General features: G+C 37.1%; 1 protein-coding gene across 2 annotated transcripts in view; it reads left to right on the top strand.

Annotated features, from left to right (window-relative positions):
- Window positions 1-5,844: 5,844 nt before the first annotated feature.
- LOC129764741 (pyruvate carboxylase, mitochondrial) overlaps window positions 5,845-10,826 on the top strand; it is a 32,294-nt gene continuing 27,312 nt past the window's right edge. For both annotated transcript variants that reach the window (XM_055764188.1, XM_055764184.1), the window contains exon 1: window positions 5,845-5,995. The gene's annotated coding sequence lies outside the window, so the exon portion shown is untranslated. The remainder of the gene's footprint in view (window positions 5,996-10,826) is intronic.

Raw genomic sequence — 10,826 nt, 5'->3', positions numbered from 1 at the left:
TGGAACCGAATACACGACCAGACAACATGCTCGATGTCGTGGTAGCCATCGCCACAATCACAAAGATTGTTTGCTGCGAGCCCAATGCGATAGAGATGCGCGTTTAGGTTGTAGTGATTGGACATAAGCCGAGATATCACGCGAATGAAATCACGACCTACATTCAATCCCTTGAACCTTTGACGCGTGACGTGTGTAACCAACGACCGAACTCATCTCCACTCCACATGCGCTGCTAACTTACGAGCGTATACTGACGAGGAATGTGCAAAAATTCATTATAAGCAATTTGCCTTTCAAAAAGAGTGCCTTCTAAAGCGCCCACCTTAGCTAGCGAGTCCGCTTTCTCATTCCCCGGAATCGAGCAATGAGAGGGAACCCATGCTAAGGTAATCTTGAATAATTTTTCGACCAAAACACTCAATAGTTGTCTTATTCTTGTTAGGAAATAAGATGAGCGTTTATCAACCTTCATTGAGCGGATTGCCTCTAAGAGATCGCCGTTGAAAGCGGCATAAAGGCAAATATTTTTTAACCCTTTCGTCGCCCCGTCACCCACATATGGGTGACACTTTCCTCGTTCAAATTGAACAGTATTTTTAGAAGTAATTTGATAGAATAGGCACCTGAATGTAACTACAGGATGTGTAGAAAAATAATAAAATCATAATCATATTATTATAATGTTTATACTATACTTTTTTATTAATTTATAGTACGGATGGTTTGTACTGCAGGTTTTTTGCGAATCCCATATAATATGACTTTTACATGTGTTATTGTTGTCAATTCGTCTTCAAATTAAGAAAAATATTGCTAGATCATATGAAAGTTATCTACAAACAAAGTTTGATCTCCATTTAATAATTTATTCGCAAGTTGGGCGACGAACGTGTTAAGGTCTAAACATGAAAATTACCGAATTTACCGGTTATTGGTTGTAAAATTACCGGTAATTCAGTAATGAAAAATGATCTTTGTGCATATGTTAGACGCGTGTTTGATGCTTGTTGAATGGCGATTCACGGAAGATGCCTCTCGTTAAATACTCAGTACAATGCGTGCATTGATATAAAGAAACAAAATGCGACATATGACCAATTAATGTATTGTTCTCGCAAAGGCAAGAAAGAATCGTTGCTTCTCGAAATGATTCTCAAAAACCACACAAGCCATTACCCCTTTTCAGGGTCCCCGGAACATTTTACTAAAGAGTTTTTTTTTTCCAAAATATATATTTTATTAAGGCACATATGGCGTTAGCGTGATGGGGCCGGGAGTTCCATATTTTGACAATTTTTATCTTACGACTATGTTAGTAATATTTAACCGATTACTCGCGGTTAGCTCGAGGTTAGTATTACAAAGATTCTCATAATTGGGATGTTGCAATCTCCAGTACTCTGTATGTGTGGCCGACATGGGAAACTTGCTATTGAGGTGCAACTGATCATTAATCAGCGACGCCCTCCTAGTCTGTACCTCATATCAATCGTGGTGCATCACTTGGCGGTACAATCTTCAGCTCGTGTAGAGTTGTCATGAGCGGTACACTCTTGTTGACTCTTGACTCTTGTTGAATGTTCAGTGGCCTGCACAAACTTCGACCTGTGTATCTGTAAAGAGTATGTGTATGTATTGTCGCGACTAAGTAAAAGTTTATCGATCGGATAGGAGGGATATGATACAGAGGAAACATCATTAAACGTTGACATCGGCGATTCTGAGGAACAGGTATAGATGAAGCAGAAGATCAGGATCGCGGCTACCTAAGATATTTATGTTATTTATGAAATTTCGACGTATGCGCAAATAATATCCGACATGATTATTAAAAAAAATTAAAAAAAGACTGTGTAGTCCTACGTTCTAAGCGGTTGTGTCTCGGATACAACCACTCGATTATTTTTTTTCAAATGTATTCTAAGACTCGCGTCAGTGAAGCCCCACACAGTCTGATGAGTGAATTGATCTATTTACGTACCAAAACAAAAACAAAACATCTATTACCCCATTAAAACACGTTGTTTTACCTATACTTCTGCAATGGCTTCGTTCCATCCGTATCCTAATTAACGGATTATGTTCAAATGGAAAATTGGAGTTACGCACTGAGCTTCTTTTCGATATATTACCTTTTTTGGGTATATACACTGAGTCGTTTTTTACGCGGGGGATACGTGCCGCGTAAACAAAAATCGTGTAAAAATGAACCGCGTAAATTCCGAAATCCGGGTAAGAAAAAAACCGCGTAAATTCCAAAATCCGCTTGAAAATAAACCGGATAATTTTCAAAATCCTTGTAAAAATCTAACAAACAGTGAATTATAAGTTCAAATTGCAACTCATATTCCAACAATTGGTTAACCGAAATTTTTTGCATGCTACAATCATAACATCTGTTTCTTCTTTTATTACTCAGTGATCCAATACAAACATATTTCATGAAAAGTCACATTAATTAGCATATTTAATTTTTACGCAGTTGATACGTGCCGCGTAAAAAATCCGCGTAAATTTCGAAATCCGCGTAAATTCCGAAATCCGCGTAAAAATAAACCGTGTAAATTCCAAAAACCGCCTAAAAATCGACTTCAGTGTACCTGATTCCTCTCCACTCACGGACTCGCAATGCAAATTTGTTGCAAATACAAAATAATGGATAAGCCTTACTTTGGTTTTATCACTTCGCTTCTAAATCTTTCTTTTTTTGACTTGATACTTTTTTTGACTCCAGTACGTGTGATAGTCGATGCTGCCAGGAAATGAATTCTTCTGGCAGCCATCATTTAATTTGGCTTGTACCTTATCTCTTTCTCTCTTTTGCTTTTCGCGGTCAGTTCTCTCAACTTTCCCTTTCTTTATCTTTTCACTTTTATTATATTTTACATAAATTACATAAAAAATAAAATAAAATAAAAAATTACATTTTATATAAATTAACACTATGGACTAATGAATAAATAAAATTAACAATACAAACGATAACACGTTTAGTCAACCACGTAATGGGTAAACACTTTTTCTAAACGAATGTTAATGTCTAGTGAACCTGTTCACGAATTAACACGGAGTTTCTATGAATAATAAATAACGGTACTCGATTTAAACAGAAGATTATTAGCGTGGAAAGATAAAAGAATCTCCATCATTTTTCAGTGTATTGTTAAACTTAAGTTTAAATAGCTAACTAGCTTATGGTGGGCCGTAATAATTATCGCCAGATGATTCAGATTAGGTATTTTTTAACTGTGAGTTTTCTCTCGTGAAGTTTGTGCGGCTTCTGTAGTAAACTATCTCAAAGGATGCTGCTTATTTCTAGGGATGAGAATAGGGAACGGACAACTGAATTTGGGATTTGTAGTTGGCTAAATAAAACCGTTAATATCAAAGATTTCTCTTACTAAAATCAATACGCCCTATTGAAAAGTTATACTTGTGTCAAAATATTTCCAATTGTTGTGGAAAACTCATATTTTCACCAACTCAAACGGAATACAAACTTTGATTCGAATCGAAAATACATGTTTTTAAAATCTGCATTTTTAGGACGATTTCATTTGAAATTGCTCAATAGAGGAGTCGTTTCCAGTTACCTGACATCCTTTCAAACCCCTACAGTAGTTTCTGGTTTCACGCCAGCAATTTACACCGTATGAACAGACTAAGGGAATCAACCGACTGTCAAGCGATTTCCTCGGGTCAGTAGCTGTTACCTGTCAAATAAGCAACTAGCAACGTATAAATGGGCCTTAACTGTCTGTCGGATAAGATCATTGATGCCAACCGGTGGAGTAGCGTGACGGGGTGACACCCGGGGGGAGGTCTTCGATATCACACCTCCAATCAACCCTTGATATCAAGTCTTTGTTCTCGTTTATGATTGAAAATTAAATTTAACGAACCAAAAACTGACAAGGTGACCACGGATAACACAACTTACTTGGATGGCACTCACGTTCTAGTGGAACTTTTGACTTCTCAGCGTAGCATTACTTGCGTCATTTTTATTAGTAGTACTTGGTTGAGATTTCTATGCCGAATACTCTGGAGTGGCAAGCTCTAGAATACGCGTGACCACAGTGCAAGCCGGAAGATTTTTTTTTTGACGAAAAATCCCCCGGCCCGAAACTGAAATCGAACCCGAGTCCCGGCATGATAGTGTGGGACGCTAACCACTCGGCCACGGGAGCACGGATAACACAATGAAGGGCTAACAAGGAAAAATATATTCCAGCATGAAAACTATGTATGTATCATTAAATTGTCCATCTGTGAGGTCATATACGCCAGTATTCAGACAATGTGTAAGCCATAATTAAAACTTTGTTGCAGTCCGATCGTCCTTAGAGGCGAATGAACTGCAAAGTTTGAAGTTTCTTAAAAACAAAGAAATGAAATGGTATCGTTCAGGCTAATTTCAGCAGTCTTCAAATGTCTATAGAAACTACAGCAGAAACTCCCGAAACTTCGGGATAGATACGTTTTCAATGAATTGTTTCAAAAATTTTAGCTACTCCTCTGAACGATTTGGATCGCTCTTATGATTTCAGATGTAAACAATCAATGCACTCCAAAATATTCGCCTTACTTTCATCCTCCATTGTGAGTCCGGTGATTTGAGCTTGAAACTAAAGAAAACGAGTAAACGAGTTCCATACAGCATATAATTTGAACAACAATGGAAGCTTGGGCAAATTTGTAAGATTGAAACATCCACTGTCAATATGGAGTCGCATGGTTTATTCCCTGCAAATGCCAAAACACGTGTCTCCAATAACTAGCTATGCGCCAACATCCAATTTATTTGCGTCTCATTCAGCACGTGAGGAGATGCCATAAGCAACAACGCAGCACATGTTTGCCTCAGAAATATGCCGGCATGCTTTGCGTCATATAAACAAATCAATCGATGATAACTTTGACTCTGAGAGCAGCAGCAAAAGCTCTTCGCTTTTCTCCACACAAATCATAGTCGTATTAGTAGACAAGCGTTACCCCGTCTGTGTTGAGTGTCTGGCGATGTCTGCTTTCGCGAAATTTTGAACTTCAGTTGTAGGTAGAACGTGTCGGTGTACGGTTCATTGCTCGGAATAGTGTGCGTCCTTGTCGATGTCGATTCTCTTTTTATAAACCCCTTTTTTGTGCCTGTTTTTCTGTAGTGCCAAGTGATAAAACGGATTTTTTATTCTACTATACTAACATCACCTTCGATTGTCGTCGTTCACGCGTAAAACACCTCAACGCAAGGTTATCGTCTGGTGCACAAATCTCGACATAGAGTATTTAGCAGATATCTGGCAAGTATTGAGAGCGGCGATATGCAAGGATACATTTTATCAATTGGACACAATTGATTTTCTGTGGCTAAATCCTTAACAGTTATGCCCAATAGCAGATTAACAATGGGCTCTGTGTTTGGAATACATCCAATAGCTAATGGCGATCGAAAATTAATCCATCAAGTGTCAAGGAAAAAATCATTGCGTAATGCAGATTTCAAGTGCGGGTATAGCGTGTGGATGTACTTCTTATTTCGGAAGAATGTCTTAGCATCTGTCGTATCACCAGAAAGCAATCCAACTCACGTATTTGATACTATCACATGCTTCGGATTTAGTGGTTATTGTTGATGGGTTCAATAGGAAATGAAGATGTGAGTGCTATAAAAACCCGCGGTGACCATCGGACGTGATCTAGATTTCAGATGTTATTTGTAAACTTTTCATTGATAGACAATTTCATGATCCAACTCTACATCAACACTCAATAACAAAGTTCATCATAAGTTGCTTATCAGTACGCCACGGAAAAGAATCATGCGAAGTCGTGAACTACCGCTGAAATCAGACATCTGTTCTGTTCATCTTTTTATTGCATTAACACGTATTCAGTTCGTACGCAAAACCGGATTCAGGATTAATCGTAATAAAATATTCGACCGAATTACATAATACAAATAACAATATGTAAATACCAATTTATTGGCGAAATTGTAAGTGTAGCAGTTTTTTTCCTGGTGTATATTTCCATCTCCAACTTATACCTTTGAAAATTTATTCGGAAAATGCGTTCATTGACACGATCTACAAACATATATCCACATCGAAACTATAAACAACAAGTAGTAGTGATCCCTGCTATAAAAACAATCGTGCGAATAGTGTCACATGTGAGTGATTATCATAATAAACACAGCTATATGAGAACCGGTTTACCTTGAGAAGAGTCATCGGGTCGTGTTTTGTGTAATGTAAAAAAATATTGTTGAACTCGTTTTCTATCTTGTGGAGAAGGTTAACGATTATTCAAAAGGATTGGTACCGCCAAGCCATTTGATTCGTCCTCTTCAGAGAGGTTGTATGAATGTTGCTAATGAACGAAAATTAAAACATGAACATATAGATGTGAAGTGCTTCAATTATATTTCTTATTTCGTTGCGATTTAGGGAATTAAATTAACAGCAACCAAAAATGTATTGTGTTGCTATAAATAATGTAACAATTTGAATTTGGTAATATTGAAGTGTTAAAAAAACACAATGTTCGTCCCACCCATTAGTGTTTATTGTAACTTTGGTGATGCCGCTTCTGATTAGTTTTCCTTTCTGGAGGCGATCTGGCGTAGCGGTATCATCCATACCTCTCACGCAGAGATCACGAGTTCAATTCTCACTCCCGACATTCTTCCAAAAATGGAAGTAAAAGTGACGAACCAGCCGAATTGTGTTGAAAATCACTATAATAAAGAAAAAAAAAGTTTTCCTTTCTACTTATCAATTAAGAGGTTTTACGTCATTATAGGATGTTTTATAAAAATAATAAATCAGAGCAGCGAAATACCCGGCCGAGTGGTTAGCATCTCACATTATTATGCCGGGTGTTCGGGTTCGATTCCCGTTCTGGCAGGAGGAGTTTTCGTCAAAGAAATTTCCTTCGACTTGCACTGTGGTCACGCGTATTCAAGAGCTTGCCCCTCGGAATACATTCAAGGCGTGTTATTTGGCTTAAGAAATCTCAACTAAGTATTAATAAATGACGCTAGTTAATGCATACGTTGAGACGGCAAAAGTTCCACAGGGAACGTTAACGCCATTCAAGAAGAAGGAGCAGCGAAATAAAATTGAATTGAATTGTTCGAATTATTCCATCTATGATCTCGATTTCTACATGGTCATCCAACATTGAGATCAAGGCGAACAGTTAAAACCAGACCAGTTCAACAGCAGCAGTCTAAAGATCATATAAAACCAGCAGTAGCAGTCCATTGCTTACCTGAATCGTGATGTCAATAGAGCATTGATAACTTCTTTTTTTACGAAATATTACATTATTGGTCATACGAAAGTATTGTGGGAATGGAGACCGCATACAATTTTTGAAGTCATACCGAAGTCCACCGTTTAGATATAGTGTCAACAAACTCGAACATAGAGAACGCAAATGATTTTTTTTCTATGAATTATTTGGCGAAACAAGACGGCAATTCAGACACAGTTCGTCGTCGGCTAAAGCTGTAAATAAAAAAAGTGAAACGATATTTGGTACCACCGATGCAGATAGTAAATTTCTAAGTTATGGCTATATAGCTGCACGATATATACAACTACTGTATACTCTTCATGAGTGCGGCTAAGTAGACACAAAGTCAAGGCAATTATCAACTTTTTCAACGCACATATGGCGGTAATCGTCGAAATAATTGACACGAATCAGCCACGGTTGTGTCGATATCATTTATTTTCCGAAGCTATCTCGTTCAGCATAGAAACCTTTATAATGATTTATCGCCGCAAATTTCGTGTGTTTTGTCCTTGAACTTATTAACGCCGCCAACTGGTGCTGTGTTGTGTCACGCTTGATATCGAGAAGCACTATATGGGTGCCGAGCCTCTTGAGTGTTATCAGTCGATTGGGCAACCGTATGCGTGTTGCCAACGCACCATAAATTAACATATTTATTGAAGAAAAGCATAGCAACAGTAGCTTCAATGGTGAACATATTGGCAAATTCACAGTTTTGTCGTTTTCTCGATCTCACAAACCGAAAAATCAATAATTCTGTTTTGAGGAGGATGAAAAATAACTATTAAAACTGAATGATGTTGAGGAAAAAATATTTTCTGGAGATTTTTCAATTATATCCTTTTCTTTAAATAAATACCAATACAGGTCGGAATCGATTATCCGGAGACTCGATTATCCGAGATTCGATTTTCCGGAATTTTAGACTCGACTATCCGGAGTATTTTATTCTTGATTTTCGGAAATTTTGAATAATTTGTATAATAATTCCATATTGAATAGCTAATATGGGTATCAGATGAAAGGGCTTGACTAGTAAAATACAGTTATTTATGAAAAATGCAAATCTAAGATGGCGGCCACTACAAAATGGCGGATTAAATATTTTCTCAGAACCCCATCAATATGGATTTGAAAGGGTTTGAATAGTAGAACAGTTATTTAAGAAAAATGTAAACCCAAAATGGCCGCCACCACAAGATGGCGCCATATATATTTTTTCACAACCCCATCAATATGGGTATTTGATGAAAGGGCTTGACTGATAGAACACACTAGATCATGAAAAATCCAAATCCAAGATGACCGGAGTTGCCAAATAAACAATTACTTTATAATGGTTCAATTCAGCTTGCCCTGTTTGTATGTAGGTTTGAGTGTTTGGTAGGATTCCTCATTAATAGAAAATTGACCCCGTTCCTGTTGAATGATTGATCTGAAATTTGGAACATACATATAATTCAACTGTCATTATAAAACTGCGTATTCCATGATCTTGAAAAATCCAATTTGGCCGCAGCTAAAAATGGCTGAATGGCTTGATTTGGCGAATACACTACACTATAAGCAACATAAATTCGAAAATGTCGCCGCCACAAAATGGCCGTTTATGTATTTTTTGCAATCCTCTCAATATTGGTATCAAATGGAATGATTTGACTAATAGAATACAGTATAGCATCAAAATATTCCGAATAAAGCTAGGTAACAAATTAATTAAATTTAAAAAAAATTGCATGGTTTTAGTGTGAGAAGTATACTAATTATACAGAGAATTTACTAAAAACTAGAAAATAAAATAAGTAAAAAAACTTTTTAAGTTAAACGGATAATGTACTAAAAGCTAGAAAATAATTAGACAAGTAGCAGTTAGTAGTTATCACATCCGTTCCTTTATTAATCCAGGGCAATGATAAGACTAAAATAAAATTGTGGGGTATATGATGAAACAACTATCTGTGGATAATGGAATTCCAACGTTTATTTCTTACATAATTTTCTTCGGAAAAATTCGAAGAAATTCGTGACGCAGTTACATCGTACTTCAAAAAGTTGGACGCTACGCACTTCGCGCTTGGAATAGAAAAACTCATGCCACTCTATGAAAAATGCCTCGAACGTTACGGCGATTGTGTAGAAAAATAGAAAATAAAACGTTGATTACGAAAATCACTTTGTTTTTTGTCCTAACTTTATTTTTCCGCGATTTCTGAGGCACTGAAACTTATGTTTTGAACGACTCTCGTACATAGAAACAGGTCAAGGTGAATGAAACCATTTAAAAAGTAAATAGTTGTTTGTGGACTGCGGCCAGCTTGGAATTGGGTTTTTCATTATCTGCTATGTTCTACTAGTCGAGAACTTTCTTTTGATACCTATATTTATGAGGTTTTGAAAACAAACATATATGGCACCATTTTGTGGTGGCGGCCATTTTGGAATTGCATTTTTCATAAATAACTATGTTCTACTAGTCAATCCCTTTCATTTGATATACATATTGATGGGCTTCTGAGAAAATGTGTAATCCGCCATTTTGTAGCAGCCGCCATCTTGGATTTACATTCTTCATAAATAACTGTGTTCTACTAGTCAATCCCTTTCATTTGATATACATATTGATGGGGTTCTGAGAAAATATGTAATCCGCCATTTTGTAGCGGTCGCCACCTTTGATTTACATTTTCCATAAATAATTGTGTTCTACTGGTCAAGCCCTTTTATTTGATACTCATATTGATGGGGTTTTGGGGAAACCCATATTGATGGAATTTTGAGAAAATATGTACATAATCCGCCATTTTATAGCGGCCGCCATCTTGGATTTTCAAGATCATGGAATGCGCAGTTTTATAATGACACCAGAGATAAAGATGTGTTCCAAATTTCAGATCAAACGGTCAACAGGAAGGGGGTTAAATTTCTATTAATGTGGTACAGCGCTACAGACAATATTACAAAGTTACAAAGTCACAAACATACAAACGGGTCAACCTAGATAATCCGTTTAATAAATAAGTGCAAATCATAATTATATTACGTTTACCGAGAGAAAATTCGTTTTTTTCTAAGACTCGGTTATCCGGAGTGAAAAAAAAACAATATTCCAGATAATCGAGTCCACTTGTAACGCCTAAAAGAACACAATAGCAATATTACAGAGACACGTACGGTCTGTGACACCGTGCGCGAGTATACGAGTTATTGCGCGCGAGTACAGGAAGGTTAAACTTAAATCAGGGTAATATATGCGCAATTAGTGCTCCCTTGGCCGAGTGGTTAGCGTCATAACTAACATGCCGGGTTTTCGGGTTCGATTCCCGTTCTGGTTGGGGGAATTTTTCGTCAAAGAAATTTCCTCCGACTTGCACTGTGATCACGCGTATTCTAGAGCTTGCCACTCAAAATGCATTCAAGGCATGTTATTTGGCATAGAAATCTCAACTAAGTACTAATAAAAATGACGCAAGTAATACTACGTTGAGACGGCGAAGTTCCTCTAGGAACGTTAGTGCCATTGA

The sequence above is a fragment of the Toxorhynchites rutilus genome, chromosome 2 (genome assembly GCF_029784135.1).
Source record: "Toxorhynchites rutilus septentrionalis strain SRP chromosome 2, ASM2978413v1, whole genome shotgun sequence".
In the NCBI taxonomy this organism is placed as follows: domain Eukaryota; kingdom Metazoa; phylum Arthropoda; class Insecta; order Diptera; family Culicidae; genus Toxorhynchites; species Toxorhynchites rutilus.
Note: the sequence above shows the minus strand (reverse complement) of the source record. Positions and strands in the feature narration are given on the sequence as shown.